This window comes from Hirundo rustica, chromosome 7 (genome assembly GCF_015227805.2).
Source record: "Hirundo rustica isolate bHirRus1 chromosome 7, bHirRus1.pri.v3, whole genome shotgun sequence".
Lineage (NCBI taxonomy): Eukaryota > Metazoa > Chordata > Aves > Passeriformes > Hirundinidae > Hirundo > Hirundo rustica.
Window position 1 is genome coordinate 30,910,641 of NC_053456.1, and position 16,329 is coordinate 30,926,969.

The following is a 16,329-nucleotide window of genomic DNA, read 5'->3' on the forward strand; positions in this document are numbered from 1 at the left end:
ACGTCAGCAAACTGGAGCTTCAGTGTGGCTGCCCAGGGTCAGCTGTGGACTGCCTGGAATCTCCTTATTAAACAGGCCCAGAGTTTTGGATCTGGACCAAACCCCTAGAACTGAACATGCTGGGACATTTGAAAAGTCCTGTTTCTATACCAGAACTCAGTTGCAAAAGGTCATTGATGCATGCTTCAGACATTTCCCTGTGTGCTCCAAGTCTCGGATTTTGAGTGCAAAATCTTATCCAAGCATAACTATGATTAAAAACCCAGTTAATGGAGGGGGTCTGCCTTCATTCATTTCTCCAGTGGACAAGGGACTGTGTTTAATTTTCATGATCTTAAACTGTCAATTTAAGATTGTCTTGGTTTCTTTAGAAAATTTTGTTTAGAACTTATATTCTTAGCCACTGTTGCTTGATAGAAATTTTCCAGCAATTAAACTTTTGTCAAAGGCCATACTTGAATTGTGGTAACATAAAGTTACAATTTGGCATGAATGGTGGATTATTAATTTTGGGGAGAGGCTGGTGTGATATCTAATTTCAGTCCTGCTTCTGTCTCCATGGTTCTTTCTAGATGACTATTCTTCTGACTTTGCTAAGAGAAAATACAGTAACATTATTCTTGGCACTGAACCCAAGGATTGTTGGCTACTGCCATGCTTGGGTAGGTGGAGACATACAAATGAGATCCTCAGTACACATTAGTCAGGGAGATTGGAACAAGATGCTTCCACTGGACAGCAGTTTTCTCCTGACCTGATTGCCTCAAAAACCCCCTACCCCACACAAAAAACCCAGTCTTCTTATCCCCAAAGAAAACTCAGCACCAGTTTGGGTTTTCTGGTTTTCGAGGTGCTGTGTTGGCAGCCAAGTCCCACCCAGGGTGTTTCTGAAATATTTGGTTGAGCAGTGCTGAAGCAAGGTTACATCTGCAGTAGATTCTCTAGGGTTGGTTTTCAACACTAAATCATTTTGCAGTATATTTTTCCTTTGATTGCAGTTTCATACTTAGGTTACTAGTGCATGAAAAAATGTACTGTCAAGTCAGATCATTTGACTTACTCTCCTGACATTTCTGTTTGGAAGAGGCAGATCTTGGAGCAGGTCTTCATCTGGTGTAAATTAGAGTGCTACCATTACTTCAGTGGAATAATTTACACAAGCTAAAGGTCTGCAAGATTATCCAGGGGCTAGGTGTGCCACAGGTTCTATTTTTTACCCCATTGTCTGTGAAATTGTAAAGCATTAACAACCGATGAGTTCCTGTTGTGGTGTTTGTTGTGGTGTGTATGGATAATGCTAATCATAGTTAGCAGTCATGCAATGAAATTCTTATCTTTATTAAGCTTACCTTGCATGTAATGGGCATGCCTGAATTTGGAAATATTTCCTAACCTCCAGGCTGTAATTTGGGGTTAGGAGAAACTCCCACATCGCACGCACACTTCTAAGCTGGAAAAACAACTGAAAATGTAACAAGTTGTCGTTGGCTAATTTTTGGGTTCTTGTCCAACATAGCCCTGAAAAGCCTGAGTTAAGGCTTGGATTCAGGGCTCATTCAGTTGTCGTAATGTTGTTATTGAGATCTGCAGTTCTTTGTCCTAATTGGGGAATGTGAAAAATAACTTTTCTTCCCTCCTGGGTGAGAAGCTGGGCCCCAGTATGGCCTCATGATGTGATCAGTGGATGCCATTTCAGGTATCATGTGATGATTAGGTATCATGTGATGCATAGGATGACAACTGAATGTAGAGCCCCATGAAGTTTGCATCAGCAATGAGGACTATGGGGAATGAAACAGCCAGGTGTCAGTGTGTTAATTCCCATTCAGAAGTAGATAACTTAGTGTTTTCACTAATACCACTGTAAATATCTTGAGAGAGGAGCAAATCTTTTTGCCTTGTTCCTCAGGAGTTGTGTAAGTCCTCGTTAGGACTGCAAGTGTTGCCTTGGATTCTGTGATATTAGTAAAACTGCTAATGGTACTCCCTAAATGTAACTGTGGGAGACTTGTTTGTCTCCTCTGGACTGAAATGTTTTGTTATTTAAATAAAGCATTGGGATATCATCAAGCTTGTGGTCCACTGAAATGAATAAAATTAGGCAAATTGTGTCCATGTTGTTCTTTTCTGTATGTTAAGTCAGGAAGAAAAGCAACTGGCAAGATTAATATCCAGATAAGTGAACATTTGAAGTTCTTGAGATCATGTCATCTCCTGATTGCTACAGAGCTGTTCTTAATAGACTGGGGCAAATGCTGAAGTGTGTGTAAACAAATCCTGTGTATGCATATGTGGGGCAAAAGTAAGAAAAACATTTTCTCTGTTGATGAATGAATATTAGAGTGTATCCCTTGAAAAGAAAAGCAAGACGTAAATGTTGGCATAGTGAGATATTGTTTCTTTCCCCCCTCCAATTTTTATGGAAATGTTAAGGAATAACTTTGGCTTTAAAATTTATTTCTCTTCTAGTCAAACTACATTTCAGAAAAAGAGGCAGAAAATAGTATAAAACAAATTAAGATTAAATTTGAAAAATTAAACTTTTTATGTGAGCAGATTAAAATAGTGGACAAAAATGTACTTAGAAGTCAGGCTTTTTACCATAGGAGAATTCCTTAACTGATGTCCCTGTGGAAGTAGTCCTCAATGCAATGAGATAAGCACCCCCCATCTCTTCCACAGAATCTGTAACTGCTGTCCCTAGAGCAAGAAAGATTTCTGTCCTTGCTAGAGCACTACCATGGATGTTTCCAGTATTGCTGACTTGATTCAAAAATTATGTAAACAAGAAAAATGGACATGGAGGCAAAGAATTCGCAAGCTGTGAAACTCAAATGGGGAAAGAATTGATTCCCATGTTGAGAGGAGACAGTTGTTTCACTGATTCCTTTCTTTGCAGCATCACACAACAGCACTGGATTGTTGGGGAGAACTGGGAGAAAAGAAAGGGGAGAAGGAAAGCATACCTTTCTTTCAGCCTTGTGCTAAATCAGCACAGATTTCAACTAAAATTTAGTAATTTTCTGGTTTTTTAAGGTCTTCAATTTCTGTGCTGCTTAGTGTTCTCTGGAATTGTCCCAGAACTTAGGAAGCAATATGGTTGTAAGTTATTTAATATTGTGTATTGGTTAATAATATGCCTTGTGTTCTAGAACAAAAATAATCACAAAAACATACATTAAAAAAAAAATAATGGCATGACTTGCTTTTGTATTTAATGGATAATTATAATGGGATGAGATATGTTTCTTTTTTTCTCTAAATAACTCTCTTCCTCCTTTTTTCCCCGCAGTTGATAAGCATAGTTTGGGAAAATGGAACTATGAAATATGACATGACATCAGCTTTTGAAAATTCCATTCTGACAACCATTTTCTATACTTCCATTAGATCCTGACACAAGTGCAATCAAAATATTTTGTAGCCAGTGCAGAAAGGCAGGAAACACTGTTAATCTTTGTGGACTGGGGTGTTTGTTTTTATAGCTATGGATTAAAGCTCTCTCCTATATTTGGCAGAAGGAGACCCTTATTTGATAATGCAACTTGGCATTGCATCGCTTTCCATAATTGCCTTTCCGTGTATTACACTGCAGCTGTTTCTTTTCCAGTGATCCAGGTGTTGCACTCTGAGTTACCTGAGATGAAACCCTTGTACTGTGTTAACAAGCCTCTCTCCTGTGGGTATAATGGTGGCATGGCCCTTTAAAAAAAAAAATCCTTTCTGTATTTTTATAAATTAAAAAGTGTAACTCTTCATTTGGAAACGTTTCTGACTGTGTTTGGCACTCCACTGGATGGAAAAAACACTGCAGGTTCTGGCTTGTGTTTCTGGAGAGTCAACACAAATGCTTAATTAAACAACAACAACAACAAAAGTTGTGTTATCCATTGTAAGGGTTCTTTGGTTATGATGAAAGTAGTGTAAGTAACTGTATGTAGCAGTTGATCCTCTTTTCATGTGACAGAGGTCTAATGTGAAGAAATCATATGGAGGAGACTAACGATAAAATTCATAGAATGGAAAAATTAAAATTTACTATGTGGTGTCGGAGAGTAAAATCTGTTCAAAAAGTACGTCTAGAAAGTTTAGAAACCCATCTGGGGAGTGCGTGTATATGAGAAACAGGGTTTCCACCTAGAGTCAACTTCAGCACCTTAGAGGCAGCCAGAAGCCATTATTTCAATTGAAACAATCAGGCCAGAGGATGGAAAGTCTTTGCAAAAGAATTCCTGTGGGGAAAGGTACTGAAAACATGGGAACTGGACATCTTTATTTGTGTTTGATGATCGCTCATGAGATAAAATCACACTGAAGTTGTACCTTTGCTTAGCTGTTGTTCTGGTAGGATCAAGCTGTAATTTGTTCAGGGTGATAAAATAGGACATGCAGTATATTAGAGACCTGGCTGTGAAGAGCAGGAGTAAATCACTTTCTAGAAAAACTAAAAAAAAAAAAACCCCAAACCCAGATACTTGTGGTGCATCTCAGATTTTTCTTTATTTTCCAGTAGGTGGTTGAGTGTGTCCTTTTGATACCAGTGTTATTAATGTTGCATGTGATGTAGCTCTATTTCTAAGGAAAAGATACATCATTTAAAAAAACCCCAAAATACTAAATAAATAAATAGATGCAGAATATACTCAGCAAATTTAACTTCTTGTCCTTCAAAATCAGGTGAAATTAAGTGCAGTCCTCTCAAATACTTTTAAGACATGACCAGAGAAGCAGATAAAATCCAGTATTGCTCCAGTAACGTCCTGGGGACAAATTTCTTTCCAGGAAACAGAACTACATGACTTCTCACAATGTCTGATTGGGCAAGTAATGATGAAATGATTACAGAACCACAGAATAGCTTGTGTTAGTCAGGACTGTGGAGTCCAACTCCCATCATAAATTTAACACCAAAATCATCATTATGGAGAGGCAAGTAAACTGAGCGAAGCAATAGTTTTCAGTCTGATACTGAAAATGCTTTCAAATGTTATAAAAGCTATTAGTTTACGCAAACAGGTATTAAATACAATCTAGCTAAAACAAAAGTTGAATTTATCTTTTCAAGTTAGTGCAGACTAAGGTCAAATTTCTGCAAAGTGACCTCTAGCTGGCCTGCCAAAAAAAAAGGAGGAGGAAGGAATGTACTTGATGAGTAGCTGTCCTCACAGTATCTCAGGGTGAATGGGCCTACTATTTTGGAGAGGTAAAGATTTCAGTGTTCTAAATTGGGAGACATGTAGGCCTGAATTTTTGAAAGAAGCAATTTATTTGCCCTTTTTACTTCAGGTCGAGTGGTGGTTGTACATCATTTCATTATAAAACAGCAATAAAAGAAGCCTTTCCAGCTGAACAACCACAAACAAGGGACAAATACTTTCAAATACTACACATTCCTCAACTGTAATATAGGAACAAAGTAATATTATATAACCTAGGGTTTTGGGTTTTTTTGAAACTTCAAAGTATTTAATATCTTTTGATGGAATTAATTATGTTTCAAAATATTTTATGTAAATTAAAAGTCGTCTTCAAATTGCTGTTTCATGGTACAATGGCAAAAGATCCCCTTATATTACTAAATAATTTTCATGAATATTAATCAGAACTAAAAAGGTAGCATGCTCCAATCACATCTGTACATTTGAAATACTTTATAACATATACATAATATATGCAGCATACAGAATTTATTCAATACAAGTTAAGGATCCTGATCTTAGGAGGAGATTGTACAAGAAACTTCATAAAGTCTCTCTTTTCTGAATTCATTCAATGAACAGAAAAAGAAATGATCGGGAAAAACAGATTTCAAAAGAGTTAGCTGAGAACAATTAGTAGTTTTTAGGCAGGGTGTGTGCAAATTGTGTCCCTGATTCCATTGTTTTTCATGCTGCATCAGATGTTTTATGGACTTCAGAATTAGCCAATATATTCTGCCTTTTCTCTAGAAGGCACTATGTACCTTCAATATTAGCAAAATATTTTGAAATTCATTAAAATCTACAGCAAATGGTTCATGTTAATTTTTCAAAATAAGTATCTGGCAAATGATTTTCATGTCTGTAATACAAGAAAAAAACAAATTATGGTTTAAGACTCTAAATAATTTTGCAACTGGAAGACTACCTAATGATCGTATTTGAATTCAAGCATCAGGTTTTTGCAAAGCCAGACATGTGCAAGCTGAAATTGGAGTTGAGTCAAGCCAAAACACAGGTTATTCTACAAACATTAAAAACCTCCCAGCCCTGTGTGTAGGTTATTCAAAAGTAGCATGAAGCTTGCAAACCAGTGCCAGCTATAATCCTGAGCACAGCAGCATGACCCAACCTGCTGGTGAAGCCACGAGACAGCTGCTGGATGCACACACACTTTTGCACACCTCAGAAAAGGAATATTTTTTTATCTATTAGGCCTACTTAGAGGTTGTCTACAGCTTGGTACCCAAAATATCACTAGAGGATCTATATTTAAGCAGCTGAATCAAGCCCAATATATTGAAAAACGTGTGCCTGTGGAAGTTTGTCTTCTTTAAATAGGTTTTTGTGCCTGCTTTGCTCTTGAAGTAATATTCAGACATTATTTTGTCAAGTGCAAACCTGCAGTAGTTTTTTGGAGGGTAATTCATAGTCACATTTAAATTACTAATTCATGTAATCTAATGCTTTGAATCATACGAAATGCCAAGATTTTTTTTTGGAACTGGAACATATTTTACCTTTACTGTTGATTTGAGTGTAAAATTGGATATCTAATAACCATGATGCAATTACAGAGTAAAAACCTGTGCTAAGTCTGTATTGGGGGTAATGATGAACAATTGAAAGTTGCGTAGCAACATGAGAAATGTAGCCCAGAGCAAGGTTCTCAGTGACAGACAGATGTTGAGGGAAGTCAAGGATTCATTAGAACTAAGAAAGGGAATCTAGAGCAGGAGCAGGAATGAGGGTGCAGGAATCCTGAGCTCAGCAGTGAGGATGTATGTCAAGCAGAAAGTAAATCCAATAGCTTTCCCTTATATAAATAGCATAACTAAATATCTGATATGTCAGGATTTCAGTTTGAGGAAGATTGACTGTGGGTTGTGCAGACCTGCCAGAACCTGACGCTAAACATGCGACCGGCAGCAGGCCAGGACTCATCGTTAAGCTTCTTCTGTTCTTGTGACCTGGAAAGGATTTTACAGCAAAATACCTGAGCTCCATTTGATTTATAACTGAGTTATTTTCTACAAGGTGGGAAGGTAAACTAAGTTCAAACTGCTTGATAATGCAGAAAAATGGTGTCCCCTTCAGTGTTTTTGGATCAATGCATATGATGAATGCTCGATGCTCTGATGCTGACTAAATGGGAATTTATTAGCCGTGCGTTGCTTTATATTGTTTTGTGTGACTCTGCAGATGGTTTGTGGGAGGAGGATGAAGGAGCAAAGGTGGGAGTTGGAAAAAGATTAGACGCATCTGATACGTCTATTGCTGATCTTAGGCTTTTCTTGAAAACTGACAAAATGCATGTACAATTAATTAAAACTTGGTTACTAATAAAGCATTTTGAAAACTAGAACTAGACAAAAAGGAGGAACATTCTCATGCTGATAATGGCAGATGAGGTTAATGTCATGCAACTAAAGTACAGATAATGCTGTATCACTCATTAAGATCTTTAATTCTATGAAAAGTTAGCTGCTTAAAGTCTAAACCAGGACTGAACAGTACATTTGTTGCCAGAGATGACATTATCAAGCTTGTATTTTTTATGTAAGAGACTGCAGCCTCTCAGAAACAAAAGATTAAGTGCTGCCAAAATGGGAGGATGTGTTCTGTTCATGTGCAGGGGAGACAAGCAGACAGATGTGTGCAGTTCTTGCACCGACTGCTCTGCATGACATCTGTGTTTGAGTGTGACAGCAGCAGAGCGGGCCAGTGTGTCTGGTGGTCCCTGGGGCTTGTTCACACCTGCAGTCAGGTGACTGCAGTGTTCTGTGGAAGAGATGGGTCCTGGTGTCTCTTACCACCATGGTCATATACGGAAGGGATTGGTTACAGTTTGCTTCGTGCATTTTTTTCTTGCACAGAATGTGTCAGTGGGTTGGGCTGCAGCTGTGGGAACATAACAAAGGTCTCTTTTTTAGAAGGTCGAGACAAATAAACCAAAGAAGAGCATTCCTGAGGGTTAGGAATTACAGAGTTAAGGTACTGTTTTGACAAGAGACAACTTCTCATTCAGAATCATCATAATGTCACTTTAGCAGAACCTGTCTATAATTTTGCCTGAAATTTGTAAAATTGAAAAGACCTTTTTCTGGAATTCTGCTTTGGGTGGGACCCCAGTGGGTTTAAGGTAAAAGGCTCAAACATATGCTTATCTGGGAAGAATTCCACTTCTATTTTTCCTTAATTTATTGATCATTAGATTGACACTCTTCTCTGATTCTGTGTGTCTGAAACAGAAAAACTGGGAATAAACATGTGTGGTAGTGAGGCTAATTTTATAGATATCTTAGGTCCATTTAGCTTCAGCTGCTTAAAACTGCAGTAAATAATTAAAGATCACATATATTGATAATAAACACCAAAGGTGCGTCTGGATTCATATCAGCCACCAAAATGAGAGTTTGTGCATTCTAAATGAATCTGTGAACTGTTTCAATGCTATCAGATGGAATACATTTGAAAACTGATTTTATGCCAAAGTGAACAAAAAGATAGCTTTGTCCTCAGTGCCAAGAAGATGTGTTTTCACCACTAGATAATTAATGTGCATTTACTCATGCCAGTGTGGAAAACCAGCCCGGATTTTGCTGTAAAGTAACTGTGTGAGATAGTTACTCCAGTGATGGTTGACCTTGTCTCCACTGGGATTTTACAGTGCACTTTCTAATGCTAGTTCTTCCACTGTGAAAAAAAATAAAAAAGTCCAACAAAGGAAAGACTAAAACAGCTGTTTTGCTCTCATTCCAAGAAACCAAATTTGTATTTATAATAATTTTTTCATAGTAATAGTTATATTAGTCTCTATTTATTCTTTTCCAACCAACTGCAATCATACCAGGTAAGGAACATGAATAGGGCAGGACTGGTTTGAAAACCTGGAAGCCCAGATAGAGAGGGAGAGTGGGCCAGGGCTTGAGGTGTTTCTTTCCTTTCTGGAAGGACAATAGAGAATTTTAGGGGATGGTGAAGTAATATTTTAGGGAATGAGTGGAACTGAAATTTAAGGGACAGAACTTGCTGTGATTTGGTAAGAAAGAGGATGCAGTCCTGACTACACACTTCTAAAGGAATTGCTGGAACAGAAATGTGCCAGTATTAATAGTGTAAAACCTTATGAAATCATGAGTAATAAAAGTAATTAAAATAAGATTAGCTTTTTAGTTGTCTTCTTCACTTGTTTAGATTTTTAAGTGCCCCTCCATGCTGTTTTCTTTTAAGTTACTTTGTGTTTTAAAGATTTCCTTTGCACATTGGGGGCTAAAATTCTCTTTTTTTTCATGGAAGATTAATTCCTCATAAATAATATCACCCAGAACCTAGAGTTTAAGAAAAACACCGTGCATCTTCAGTCTTATTATCAAATCATGAGAGGTGTGATGATGTATCCAGTATATTTTACTCCTTGATACTGAAAGATGTGAATTTGTTTGGATGATATGTAAGGTGGAAATGGGTATAATTCACATTAAAATGCAGTTTAACAATGGAATAATAACTATGTTTATAATAGTCTTTATTATTACTGTTATGATACATATGTTCTACTCATGACCAGCAGAAAAATAAAAGCCTTCCTGTGTCATGGTGAAAACCACATGTGTTAGACTAGTCAGTGTATACAATTTATTGTCTCTCTCTAAATCAAACTTTATTTAAAAGGAAGATTTAAAACTTCTGCCTTTTATTTTTAATTTACACACTTTATTTGTTGCTTTTAATTCTGCAGAGATATGTATTTACTCAAAATAGGAAGGAATTAGAACATATAATGCAATTATTTGATATACTTGGAAATGTCTAGCTAAACTAAAGCTAACTTGGTGTTACACCATACCACATGGTGTAAAGTTTCTAAATGCTTTTTTGTACAATTGCTCTTAGAAATTCCAAAGCTGTTCACTATCTGTAAGAAAAGATACTGACCTGACTTCAGAGGCAAATGACAGCTAAGAAAGAAGGTTCAAGAGTTTAAAAATAACTAGTCTGAAACACTCTCTGAAAAAGCTATTTAGGACTGCACCATACCTTAATTTTTGTGTCCGTGAGAAAGAAAGAGATGCTCTAATGGATTTTTGTCTAACTGAACTCTAGGAAATTATTCTCAGGTGTGAGGCTCCTCTATGCAAGCATTGGAACAATGATATCTGCGAGTAATTGATAAAACCTGCCATCCTGTATGTAACAGGTAAATCCAGAGATAAGGAGGGCTTTGATACTGATTTGCCTCAAAGGGTTTTGAAGTTTTCAGCTCAAGGGTCGAACGCTGTGGTTGGTGGTGTTGTGCTTGTTGAATGCTCTTCTGGTTCATTAATGTGAAATAATATGTCATCAGAGGAGAAACTGTGTAGTGGTCTCTAAACCAGTATAAAAAGAGACAGATATTTGAACTGTGTGCATCTTTCCCCTTCTATTATCATTGCTACCAATATATTGATTTGTGGCTTAGTGCAAGCTACATATAAATTCTACATTGGTTTTATATATATGAAATACATTTTGTTGTTGTAAGCTCGAAAAATGGGAGGGAACTGATGTGATCTTTTGTTGTGCTATTTCATCATCTCTAGTGGGAAGAATTACTTGTATAGGAAAATGTTCTTCAAAAAGACCTAATATGTTTGCAAGGGACCTTTTGTGGGAATTTTGTGACCACAGACCCATTGTTGTAAGTAAGCTCTGGGCTAGTAACGTGTATGATTCTGTGTCAGTGAGTGCCATGTGTCAAAAAAGGTTGCCATTTTCCATATGAAGAACATTTTTAGAAATGGAAAACGTGAAGCAGTATTTAGCAGGCAGGAAACCAGGGGGCTTTTACTGAAAGGAAAGTGCTCCACACGTGCCTGCCTTGCATTTCCCAAACACTGCGTGGTGAACATGCAGTCACCACATTGGGCAAACACTGAGTGTCCTTCATTAAAGACTTGTTGGAGCTGTTGGAGTGTTCATACTCTACCATGGATTCCTACAGCTCCTTGGAATTTCTGTGCATTTACTATGATGTTTTATTTGTTTTATAAAGAATACATTGATTAATGCTATGCTATGCAAATGGTGTCTTCTCACCACCCACTTGGTAGTGCCTGCTGGCCATGAAGTCATTCGCCATAAAGTCCCCTTTGGTGATGTGTTTGAGATGAAAAAAGATCAGTGCCAAGCAAGCAGCTGATTTAGGGCTCAGCTCAGTGGTGCATCTCTGCTGGATTATGCTTTTCTCTTGCTATGAATGGCACCATTTCAGGCACCGTTGCCTAGACCAGGCTTTTTCTTTCTTTTGAGTAAGTCAGGGTGATAACGTGAAATAGAGAGGAAAAAATGCACAAGCAGTGATTTGTTGAGTGTAAATGGGAAGGGAAATAAACTCTGGCCAAGGGCTGAAAATGAATCTCATCAAGCTAACCTGGGCCTTCAGACTGATTTGTATTCCACATTTTCAAGCTAACCTGGGCCTTCAGACTGATTTGTATTCCACGTTTTCTGGATTTAATCTGCCTTGGGATTTGGGAGATATTTTTAAAGAAATGGAATAGTTTTCTGAACTCTGGAAGACTGAAACTATTTCCGTTTGAAATGGCCTTCCTGGCTATATCTCAGTTTCCCATATGTACTAAAATGCTGGAAAAATGTGCTTTAGTTCTTTTGTAGTATGGTGGCATGTAATCAATCATAAAGACAGATGAAATGTAGATTTTACTTTTTTCCCCCATGCTTGGATTAGTAATAACCACTCTCAGGAACTTTCCCTTATCACTCTTTCATATTTATCTAATTCTCTGAGTACAAAATAGATGGGAACTGCAGGGGGCAGGGGTGCAGAGACTGCAGGAAAGGAAACCACAGATATTTGCTAAGGGCAGCTGATCCCTGGGATAATGACTTTTCAGTAGTTTTTAATACATGGGGCCTGAAAAATGTTGGGAGTGTACTGCAGAGCATTTTAAATCTGCAAACGTCATATTGCCCTTTCCTCTGGCTTTCTTTAAAGTGAGGGGCTGAGGTGCATCTCCTGAATACATCTCAGTTCCACGTTGGAAAAAAAGGACATCTCCACAATCCTGCCTGGTTTGTTTGCTTTTATGCCCTGGGTTTTTTGGGAAGAAGTGTAGGGAGGTGACTTAGAAGTGAGCTCTGATGTCATCTGGTCAGGGCCCGGGTTTGGAATGTCAGGACACCTGGTTTCAGCCAGGACACAGCTGCATTTGCATTTTATGCACTTCATACACAGCTGTAGTTATCTTAGGGGACCTCTGTACGTTAATATTAGATACATGAAATCCATTTGGAAATAAATATATATTTAAGGAATGATTTAAATAATTCTGGTTTAAATATATATTTACTCTTTTATATGTAATTTATTTTGTATATTTAACATACTTTGAGTTTGATAAGCAAATGCTTGTATTTGCTTGTAGCTCACAGAGCTATATGGATGATTTTGTGAGTTTAAGTTTGGTAGATGCATTTATGAGACCGTAAAAGTTGCAATGGAAAAGTGATTGGAAAGAGATTTGCTTGGTTATATTAAGAATTGTGTTTGGATTGAGTGTTGCTAGAAATTGGTGGCCATGATAACAACAACATCCAAACAAAGGATAAAAGAAGGCTTTTCCAGGAATCCCCCCCAATCCACATTTATTGTCTTTCCTGTAGGGAAGTTTTCTGTCTTTGGTGCCTCTTTGTATTGCTACACTTGGATAAATAAAAAAATAGATATTCTTTAAAATAATATAATATATTCCTAATAGAACTATATTGATGCCTTCTCTCAAATTCGCTTTAGTTTTTTAAAAATTAAAAAATTACCATCCTGATTTGATCCTGGTCTTCCATATTATTATGGTGTCCCTTTTTAAACTGGTCAGAACATGCACTAAATGTCACGTTAAATACAGCAAGTGGAATCTGGTACATCTCCAGACTGGCCTGTTTGAAAGACAGAAGGAAATTTCATGCACATAAATCCATAAAATTCTGAATGAATGAAATCCCAGATGATCGTGTCTGTTTTCCATTCATTATATATGCTATGCTTCACAGGGCAGGATATTATAAAATAACGTAATGCATAAATCAGGAACAAAAAATTGTGAGGGATTTTAATTCGTGGAAAGAAAAAGGAAAACTCTGGCTCACATTTCCTTGAAGTCACAAACTCCTAAACAGAACCTTCACCTGAGGACAGCAATGTACATTGTAACCTTGTGGTAAGGTGCTACTTGGAGTGAACAAGTTTGTAGAAGAGATTCTGCACCCTTTTCATACCCTGCCTGGTATGTATCTTTTGGTAAACAGTTAAATAACCCACTGTGTCAGTAATTTAGATTTTGTCTTGACAACAGAAGTTACTATTTTGGGTTTTTAAAAAATTCCGGTTTTGGCTCAAAACCATATTTTAAGAATTTCTTTGTAAATGTGAGATAATTATTGGTTTAGTTTGAAATAGAAAGAGAAGAAGAAACCTTGCGTTATTTACGCTGTTTATTGTTATTGACAGATGTCTTAAAGTACCTTTTAAAAGCAGTTGAGGCCATTTCCTAACAGATAAAATAGATCCTGCACAATGTGCTTGTTAAGTGCCGGGGTGTGTCTGATCCAGCTGCTTCAGGTTTCCAGACCATGCAGCAATAGAAAGGGGTGCAATAGGGTCGAGTCTCCTGTTCCCTGAGGTAGGATTGACTGGGGTCCTAGGGATGAAATACCAGAATCACAGCCGGGCTGTGATCTGCAGCCAGTGCCAGAAGATAAGTGAATAGCAGCAGGATGTATTTCTCCTCACCATATGAGACAGAGCGCTTAAAAGGCAGAGCTGCTGGTAAGCTCTAAATAGAAGAGTCTGGAAAATAAATTCCTGCAGCATCGTTTTGATTTTCACTACATGTCTCGGAGCTTTGAAGTTGTTCTGGCAAGTGATGATTGGTTTGTTGTTGTTGGATATCTCAGCATGTATTCATTATGCTTACAGCAGACAAGAAGATTGCAAATAAATTGAGTAAACCATTTAAAATATTCTATGTGCTGTAGACAGGAAATTCGAGGAATGCGTTTAAATTTTAAGTCCTCACCACCTGTTGGCAGTACTAAGAAAAGCTGATAGGAGCTGCCTCCTTTTTGACCCTACACAACTTCCGTGGAGGGATCCCTGTAACATAGAAGTTGTTTATGTCTTGGATTAAGTGTTTTCCAAAGTGGTATTTCAAGCTCCTTCACACATACACACAAAAAAGCCCCAAACCCAAACAACGAAAAACCCACCCCAAACCCCCTTGCTGTTTGCTGTAGTCAAAATCTTAAATTTTACTCCAAATAATATGTTAATGGTGGTAGGATTTTTCTAGATGTATTTATTATACTTAATGATGAGGCAACTGAAGCAATCTAAACTTACAGAGAGAGCAAGGAAAATGGATTAAAAATGGTGTTAACAGTTCAGTTTCCTATCTCTCATCTCCTGGCAGTATGCCGCTAAAAGGAATTACATTTTTTTTCAAAAGAGAAGAGCAAAGACTGAGTATCAGTAATGGCCTGCAGAGGGCAACTTTCATGTGTGTTAAGGTGAACAGCTGATGGCAGAAGATCGATTGTGTACTGGAACTTTAGGCTGCAAAACTTTGATCAATAGTTTTTTAGGTAAAGTTCTTCGATCTGTGTTGAACCAGAGTTCCTCCTCTGGCTATTTTGAAGTGTTCACCATGAGAAGCTGCAGTATGAGTGGGTGGATCTGGCAGGAAGCTACCACTTTCAGCCTAGAAAAATGATCTCCTGTGGCATAAAAATAGATATAAAATGGGGCACAAAAGCTCTTTTGTCTCTTGAGTTTGGCAAGCTTTCTGTGAGGATGGAAATTTATGTGAAAGTGCTTATTGAAGGTATGGATCAGAAGTTTACCAGTCATCCACTGAAGGAAAATGAAAGAATCATTGTGCAGGTAACTTTTGAACGCTTGGGATTTGAGAGACAAGAAATACATCTGCAGTAATGGTATAGAAGTCTGAAGGTGTTAATTGAGTTAATCTTTCCTTAAACAAACACAATTATGGTAGTTTAAACTAGTTTAAGTCTTGTTACTTTTCAGAAATGCTTTGTTAGAAGATTCAGTTTTAGATTTAAAGCTTTTAGAACAGATCTTCATTCAGAATGAGAGAATCATTGAAGGATAATTAAGGCAGATCTTAGGGTTTGTTTAGGAAATGGACTTGTCTGTTATTGCAGCACGGGCAGCAGTGCATCAATTTCAGAGGACAATATGCTTTGCTTGGTATTGAAGAAGTCATTAGTTACCTCTCATTCTTGTCAAGTTGCTTTTGGGTTGTTTTGTGAAATCTGACATTCCCAGTGGGTCTTCATAGCCGCAGATCGATGTTTTGGTCTCTGCATTTTATGAAAGTAGATGTCAGTGTTTCATTTTTATTGACTCATGCTGTTGAGATGAAGGCATCCTGCAGAGCATATGCTGGCAATCTAAAAAAATGTCGGTTTTGTTGAAAATAACCGATTTACATGTATGAAAGCTTTTACATACCAAAGTAGCAATAGGAATCTCTAGTAGGGAAAAAAAGGAATCAGTCTGATGTAGTAATTGAAGACTAGTTCTTTCAAAAAGCTCAGTATGCTGACTCTCCAAACTGTTCCATTGGCGTGGGCATCATCCAGAGGAGCTGTTGGCCTGCTGCAGTCTGAGGCTCAGCATCCTGCGTGCCCTGTGCCATCCCAGCCTTGTTCTGGGATCCGTGCTGGAACTGCCCCATGCTCGAGCTCACCCTACGAGCAGAGTGCAGGTGTGTTTGGAGATGTCCGTGGAGAAACTGCATCTGCCCAGGCAGGCAGAATCTCCTCCACAGTTCTGAAGCACCCTCCTGCTGTTCTCTAATTGACTCAGTGGGGGATGGAATTTATCACTTAGGGCTGCTTTGCTAGGCACGTTAGGCTCGGGTTGGGTATCCCATGCTGCCCTGTGTGCTAAGAAATTCATAGCAATCACTGGTTATGAAAATGCTCTTTTCAAATCCCCACACCTGGCCTGGATTTCAAATCCCGAGCCGTGTATTCTCACAGGCCATTGTGATTTAGTGAGGAAGTTTTGCTTTCCCTCTTGTATTATCTGAGGTGGCATCTTTGG

General features: G+C 37.9%; 1 protein-coding gene across 5 annotated transcripts in view; it reads left to right on the forward strand.

Annotated features, from left to right (window-relative positions):
* Window positions 1-16,329, forward strand: part of COL5A2 (collagen type V alpha 2 chain) — a 151,317-nt gene that overhangs the window by 68,306 nt on the left and 66,682 nt on the right. The gene's annotated exons all lie outside the window — the stretch shown is intronic.